The following is an 8,690-nucleotide window of genomic DNA, read 5'->3' on the forward strand; positions in this document are numbered from 1 at the left end:
TAATGTGTCTCTTCTGGTTGTTATCTATAAACCCATGGTTTCTAATCAACAAACCTATTTTGCCCAAAACTATTGAGTCTCTCATATAACACAACGTTTCACTAATAATTCTTTGTTTGATCGGCAGATACACTGTTTATCCATCTGCCCTTCGATAAACAGAGAGCAACATTGACAACAGCTGAGGAATAGTCTGATATCTAAGGAAAATTGAAGGATAGTGGTTAGTGTGTCCACGATTTCCACCTTTCCTTCCCTCGTAAACCCTCAGACAACCCCACAAAAGCTGCAAAAAAGATGTTTCATTAGGGTACAATAGAAAGGGGTTAAGCAAAACTTTTATTTTGTGGCATAATAGTATCAGTCTCCATGGACCATAATTGTGCCAATAGAGCTAACACCTGTTCAATTAAAATGCAAATGCTTCCAATAAGCCATCTCATCCTATAACATGGATAATCAATGCGGCACTGTCAGGGAGCAGCAGCTCCAAAGCGAGGGAGAAGATATATTAGAATCAGAGGACAATAGTTTGGACTATTATAATGAGCTGTCCGAGTCCCAGAGCAGCAGCTTGGAATTTTTCCACAATGCATCAGGATCTGAGAAAAATAAATTGGAATATTACAACAATGGATCAGAATCTGAGAACGAAAGATTATAATACTACAAAAATGGATCAGAATCTTAGAACAATCGTGTGGAATGTTACATCAATGGATCAGAATCTGAGAATGATAGATTGGAGTTTTACAACAAATGATCAGAATCTGAGAACAGTAGGTTGGAATGTGTGAACAATGGATCAGGACCTGAGAAGAGTCGATTTGTATCATACAAGAGGTAGGGGGTTACTGTGTTATGTTCACTATCGGTTGACATTTTATTATGGAATTGCATTCAAATATAGGGTCCCAATGATTCTTCATGTTATTCAATAATTTTATTATCCAATGCTTGCTATTGTTGCTGTGCCTTGTAAGTCCTTCTCTCTCCGCTGTTTTAATACATAAAGAATGTTCAATTGCAACGCTGTGCTTGAAATTCACATTTGTATCTTCAGTTCAGTTGATATCCCTGGTTATCTCCCTATCGAGCTATTATATCTGGAAGCCACATTTCAATGATTGGCTGCTCCTCTTTCTTATTTTTCAGTTGGGCCTTGTGAGGATCGAAGCCAGTGTCACCTGATTGCATCATAAAATCTGTCCTCCATCCACACATCCTCCACCAGCCACACACCTCACCCCTTCCCCATATCTCTACCCAGCCCAACGCCTCATGTTCAACCAGAGGGTTTGCTGATGGCCTGAGCTCAGTTCCTACCCAATGTACACCTTTCCGGAATACTGTCCACGGCCACCGTCCTAATATCAAATATCACCAATCCTGCATCGACCCATCTGCTGCATAAACAAACAATCTGGGATTTTTTTTTTCAAATTGAAACCCATCCGCTCGACTATTACAATGTTATCAGAGCCTGAATCGCCTGCTCTCCCACACGAACCACTACACCCACCCTCCACCCCCCACCCGCCACACCCACCCCCACAGACCCACCGTGCTCAAACTTCACTCTCTGGTTACAAACCATGGTAAAGCTCAACAGATACCACGTGCTGCTGCCTGTAACATAACAGGAATCAAATCCTGCTGAATCACCGATCCCGTGCTCAGAGAGTTACATGGGCCGCCAGCCCGAAAGCAAATATTTCCATTTTTATATTGTTGCCCCTCACCTCTTTAGAGAGTTTTTTGCCTTCGAATGTTTAACAAATTCACGTTTGAAATGCAGTATTAAATCGAGCAGCACCGCATTAGTGGCCAGTGTAATTCAAATGGGACCTCTGCTCCTTCTGCCAGTCAGATTATATCTGAGCCATCTGTTTATCACCCATTCAGCAAATGGAAAAATAACTGCATCTTTATTCAATTTCTGTCAACTGGTCGACATGTTAAACAACTTAATGTAACTTTCTCAGCTCACAATTTTAGTCCTTGGTGCAGAAACAGAGTGATCTGTATGTACATGCGCCTGAATCAATGAGGCTGGGAGGATGGGTTGAGACAGTGGTTCATATGTCTTCCCGCATCCTGGGCTTTATGAGGAGGGGCATAGAGTACAAAAGGAAGATGGAGAAGATCATCCTCCATAAAACGCAGTTTCATCCTCAGATGGAGCATTGTGCCCAGCTCTGTAAACGTCATTTTAAATAGAATGTTAAGGCACTAAAGATGGTACAGAAAAGATAGATGGCAATTTGCTCTCAGTTGATTATTGCCAGTTGTGTAGATGAATTGGAAATGCTGTGGCTGTTCTTCCTGGAAAACACAAGACTGAGGGGCGACTTGAAGAGATATTTAAAATTATAAATGGTCTGGAAAAATTAGGCATGGAGAAACCCTTCCATTGTTGGAAGGATCGAGAATCAGAGCACAATGGATGTAAAGTAATTGGAAAAAGAAGCGATGTTCCCCTGAGGAAAACATTTATTACAAAACTGGATCTGGAATGCGATGGCTAAGAGTCTGGTGGAGCCAGAGCCAACTGTAGAAAAAGCGCATCGAATTAGTACCTAAAAAGGGGATAAGTGTAGGACAAGGGTAGATGGCTGTGGTAGTGACACCAGCGAATTGCTCCGTCAGTGGACCAGCATGGATAAGATGTACTGAATATCAACCTTCCATGCTGCACCCATTCTTTGACTGTAGTCTTCATGATAATATCTAACCTTCTCCAATCTATCCGCGTTATTGGAATCTCTCACCTGCGGTGCCATTCTTTCCCATCTCCTCTCCACCCTCTACAAATTACTCACATTTTTCTCTAAAGTCTGCTGCACATTATTTGGCACAATACAGTACATTTAGCCAAACTAGTGTTTTGAATAGTTCTGGAGTAGCTTTCTCGAGTTTGCATCCATTCAAGAAGCTGAAGGACTTGCTGGTTTATTAACAGCTTTTGTTAACCTCGCCTGACGTGTTTAAATATTGGGTACAGGCAACCAAATTCGCTGTGCTCCTGCATCTGTAATAAAATTTAGTTCTACAATATTAGTGTTGTACTTTGAAGATTAAATCTCTCCTGACATACAGCATTTTAAACTTCCACCATTTATTATTTCAGATAAAATCAATTAAATGTATTAATGGTTGCAGTGCAACAATCGAAAATGACAAGAAGTTATCAGCTAAACTTTTCTGCTAACCTAATGAATTCTTTCCTGTTTATTTCCCTTGCTCGCAGTTATATCGGTGACAATTCTGATCATTTCTCGGGGAAAGTGTGGTCTCTCCAAATGTGTAACTCACTACCTGTTGGCCATGGCATTGGCGGATCTAATGGTGATTATACTCGACATGGTATTGAGGCATATTCCAATTATTCATCGGAAGCAGTTTTGTTTCCTATGGTTCCTTCATATCTGTAATATCCATGCCGTGCTGCTTTATGCAGCCACTGATTGCTCAGTCTGGTTCACTGTCACTTTCACTTTTGATCGATTTATAGCCATAACTTGCCGAACACTGAAATGTAGGTATTGTACCGAAAAGACAGCAACTGTGGTTCTTGGAACAGTGTCTGTGCTGAGCTTTTTAAATAATCTTTACTGGTATTTCATGTTTACAGGACTGTATCAAATGAGCAACCTGCCCTGGTTTTGTTCTGTAACGCTAGATGTTTACTTGTCTACGGTTTGGGTAACAATCGAGTTTATCCATTACATTATTACCCCCTGTGTCCCATTTGTCCTGATTCTGCTGCTCAATGTTTTCACCGTCAGACACATTTTAGTGAGCAGCAGAGCCCGCAGGAGGCTCTGGGCTCAGAACAGTGGAGAGGGGCTCAGAGATCCCGAGATGGAGAGTCGAAGGAAATCCATGATTTTACTGTTTGCTATCTCGGCAAATTTCCTCCTGTTGTGGGCAATGATTACAGTGTATTCTGTATGGATACGGATGCATCATTTGGGTTACGAGTCCATGTTACTGCATCCTTATGTACAGGAACTGGGCTTCAGGATGCAGCTCCTGAGCTGCTCCACAAATTCTTGTATTTATGTCCTGACCCTGACAAAATTCAGGGAGCAATTGTTGCACGTGCTGAAATGTCCCTTTGCACCAATCGTGGAATTCATTCAAAAAAGATAGAAGAAATGAATCAGGGAAAGTCGAGCGTTTTCTCATTTTAATTAACAATCCCAGTGGGTGGGGTGTGCGGTGCTGTTCGACAGAGTGACTGGAGGAGTTGTTTAGCACCGCCACCGGCATGGGGTGTGGGGAAGGTGCCTGAGCCTCATGGTGACAGTATTGAGGTGAGGCACCTAATCCACACAGCTCCCGGGGAGCAGTTGGGCGGTGGGGGGGTGGGGGGGTGGGGGGGAGATGGGGGGCGGGGGGTGGTGGGGTAGGTGTTGGTGCTGTTTACGATGACGGAGGCATAACGGGAGTTGGGACACCTGTGACTGCACAATGCCTAGGGGGTGAGCTCTGTTCCCCATGACAACAGCATAATATCGCAGGTGGGTAATGTGACGGCACAAAGGACTGGGGGCGGGACTGTTCCTCATAAAGACTGCATAATGGAAAGGGCGGGAACTGAGGCGGCATCGTAAGAAGGGGCTGCTCGCATTGATGACAGCTTAACTGGAGGGAGGTTCCTCCGGCTGCACAATGGAAATGGGGGCAGGACCTAGTCCCATGATGACGTCATAACAAAGAGCGGAGTGCCCTGGGATTGTACAATGAACGGGGGAGTGATCTTGGCCATTGATGACAGCACAATGGAAAGGGCCTTGTCCTGCTTCCTTTGTCGGGCACAATGGACGGTGTTTGAGGGAAGGTCCCCGCCAGCTCCGCCCATTATGCTCACCTATTGGCGCAGGGCGAAGGGAAAGAGAGTGAAAAGTTTCACCGCCCAAGCCCCTCCACATACGCTCTGCTGAACATCAAAGGGAACAGCAACAAGATGAATAAAAATGGCATTTGAAACTTCGGGCTAAATATTTCTGCAGCACCGCCATCTACTGGGCTCTTTAATTGTTCCTTTAGTACTTTAATCATGTTGAGGGGAATCAATAAAGAGAAATGTTATTAAAGCAAATCTCAATGTTCCCCAGTAAAAGCACAACAATGTCTCTGAAATCTCTTTGTCCCTTACGCCGAGAGACACTCACCAACATTTGATAGCAGTGAGTTAGAAACAACATGATCAGAAATGATGAACATTAGCAGAGGCAGTAATTGTGAGCCCCTCGACACACACACACAGACACAGACAAAGGAACAGACACAAACACACAGGCACACACAGACTACAGACACATATGCAAAGACACACACATACAATGACACACAAAAATATAGAAAGGCACACACACAAGTGCACAGGCACACACGCGCATAGAAACAAACATTCGCAGACACGCACACACACAAATATTATGTAGACAGGCATACACACAGCCACACACTCGCACACAGACACCCAGACACACACACACTCAGACGCACAGACCTCACGCAGGCACACACGCACACAGACACAGAGATGCAAATACAGACATGCACAGGCACACACACACATACACCGACACATTGGATGGATCTGGAGTGCAAATTGGAATAACGTGATCTGGGTTTTCAGGATTCACACAGTGACTGGGCAAGAAAAACGACCGACTGACAGAGCTCACTTCCATCCACAGCTCACACTTCAGCTGAATTCCGTTCAGCTCAATCTGTCTCTATTTCTCCTGCGCGCCCCTTCTCCCTGTGACCTGACTATTCCTGCGTTCTTTGGAACCATGAATTCAGGACCCAATCAGAGTCCTGATAACTGATAAAAACAAAAAAACTGCGGATGCTGGAAATCCAAAACAAAAACAAAACAGAATTACCTGGAAAAACTCAGCAGGTCTGGCAGCATCACTCAGCAGGTCTGGCAGCATTGAGTTCTGTCGAAGGGTCATGAGGACTCGAAAAGTCAACTCTTTTCTTCTCCGCCGATGCTGCCAGACCGGCTGAGTTTTTCCAGGTAATTCTGTTTTTGCTTTTGTCCTGATAACTGATGTTGGGATTGTGAGATGAAGGAACAATGTTTCCTGAAGTCCGTCTTCTAATTGTCCATTGCCAAGCTCACTGTGAGATGCTGAATAGTGGGAACTCCCCATGTAGCCTCATTATTAAGAGTGCCGGTAGTTTTGACGCTCGGGCAGCCCCACCGGGAAAGTTGCGCCAGCGCTGGTAGTCAGTGGCTACGAAGGTGCCACAACATGGAGACTCCCTCAATGTTCGTTACATCAATCACCAAATAACCATTTTCTTTACTGATGAAGAGGTAACCCGCCGCTCTATTTGTCTGCACACTCTCACAAGGCTAGCTCCCTCCTTTGGGCACTAATGGGACCAGGAACATTCAGCCCAGACACTCACTCTCCGTTTATGACCCTCTCAAGCTATCTTTTTCGGAATCCTTACATCTTAACCGCACTCCCTGTTGTCACTCCCTATCAAAACATTTCTCCTTCTCTCTCATATTTTTCACTCTGACTCCCTGTTTGTCACTCTCCCTCAAACCATTTATCTTTCTCGCACATTGCTTCACTCGGACTCCGACCCACTGATTTTTACTGTCTCTCACACTATCTCTGTTCCTCTCACATTCTTTCACTCTCACTCCATGTTTGTCAATTTCTCACACACCTCTTTTTCAAACATATTCCTTCACTCTCACTCTCACTCTCTATTGTCACACTCTGTCAAAACATTTGTTATTCCCATTCCTTCACCCTCACTGTAAATCCCTGTTTGTTTCTCTGTCTCAGACTATCACTCTATTTATATCTGTCCCTCTCTATTTTCACATGCTTGTCACTCTCCTTCCCATTAACTGCCATCCACCGACATTTTGTTTGTCACTCTCTCACTTTCTACGTCCCTGTGTCTGTCCAAGATTATGGTTCCCTGACACTTGCTGCGATATTGACCCTCTCTGTCTCCATCAGCAAGTTCCCTCCGATACTCTCTCTCCGACTCTGTATTAGTTTCACTATTTGTTTTAATTTCAAGATATTTACTAGTTTCAAGATATGGATTAGTTTCAGGGCCAGCATTATTGTCAGGGTCTTTATTAGTTTCAGGATCTGTATTATTTTGAGGATCTGTATTTATTTTAAGGTGTGCATTAGGTTCAGGTCTTGATTTAGATTTATTGTCTGCATTCATTTTAGGGTCTGTATTCGCTTCACGATCTGTATTCGTTTAGGGATCTGTATTAGCTTCAGTGTCATCATTAATGTCAAATTCTGCATTTGCTTCAGTGTCTGTATTAGGTACAGGGTTGATTTACTTTCATGAACTTTAATAGTGTAAGGGCCTGTATAATGTCGGGACCTGTATTAGTTGCAGTGTCTGTATTAGTTTCAGGATGAGTATTAGGTTCAGGGTCTGAATTAGTTTCAGGGTGAGCTTTTCTGTCTCGAACTGTGTTACTTTAAGAGCCTGTATTAGTCTCATGGATTTTATTAATTTCAGGTCTGTTTTAGATTCAGAGTTTGTATTAGTTTCAGGGTAAATATTAATTTTCAGAGTTTGTATTATTTTCAGGATCTCTATTAGCTCAGAGCTGGTATTAGTTTCAGAATCTGTATTGATTCCAGGTCTGATCTAGATTCAGGGTCCTCTATTAAATTCATGGTTTTGTATGAGTTTCAAAGTTGTATTAGTTTCAGGGTTTATATTAATTTCAGCGTTTGTATTATTTTCATGTTCTGTCTTAGTTTCAGAGTTTGTATTAGTTCCAGGGTCTGTATTAATTTCAGGTCTGATTTAGATTCAGGGTCTGTATTAAATTCAGGGTTCGTATGGGTTTCAGAGTTTGTATTAGTTTCAGGTTCTGTATTAATTTCAGGTCTGATTTAGATTCAGGGTCTCTACTAAACTCATGGTTTGTTTTAGTTTCAGAGTTGGTATTATTTTCAGGGTCTATATTAATTTCAGGACCGATATTAGCTTCAGGGCATAACGGGAGTTGGGGCAGCTGTGACTGCACAATTCCTAGGGGGTGAGATCTGTTCCCCATGACAGCGGCTTAATATCGCAGGTGGGTCATGTGACAGCACAATGGACAGGGGGCGGGACTGTACTTCATAACGACTGAATAATAGAAGGGCTGGAACTATGGCAGCATTGTAAGAAGGGCCTGCTCACATTAATGACAGCTTAATTGGAGTGATGGTTCCTCCGTCTGCACAATGGAAATGGGGGCAGGACCTAGTCCCATGATGACGTCATAACAAAGAGTGGAGTGCCCTGGGATTGTACAATGAACGGGGGAGTGATCTTGGCCATTGATGACAGCACAATGGAAAGGGCCTTGTCCCGCTTCCTTTGTCGGACACAATGGACAGGTTTGGAGCGAAGGTTCCCGCCTGCTCCGCCCATTACGCTCACCCATTGGCGCAGGGAGAAAAGGTGAGAATGCAAATGTTCATTGCCAAACCACTCCACATGCGCTGTCCTGATCCTCCAAGGGAACAGCAACAATATGAATAAAAATGGCGTTTGAAACTTCGTGCAAAATATTTCTCCTACACCGCCTTCCATTGGGCTCTTTAATTGTACCCTTTAGTACTTTAATAATGCTGAGGAGAATCAATTAAGATTAAGGTGATTAAAGCAAATCT

This window comes from Carcharodon carcharias, assembly GCF_017639515.1.
Source record: "Carcharodon carcharias isolate sCarCar2 chromosome 38 unlocalized genomic scaffold, sCarCar2.pri SUPER_38_unloc_26, whole genome shotgun sequence".
In the NCBI taxonomy this organism is placed as follows: domain Eukaryota; kingdom Metazoa; phylum Chordata; class Chondrichthyes; order Lamniformes; family Lamnidae; genus Carcharodon; species Carcharodon carcharias.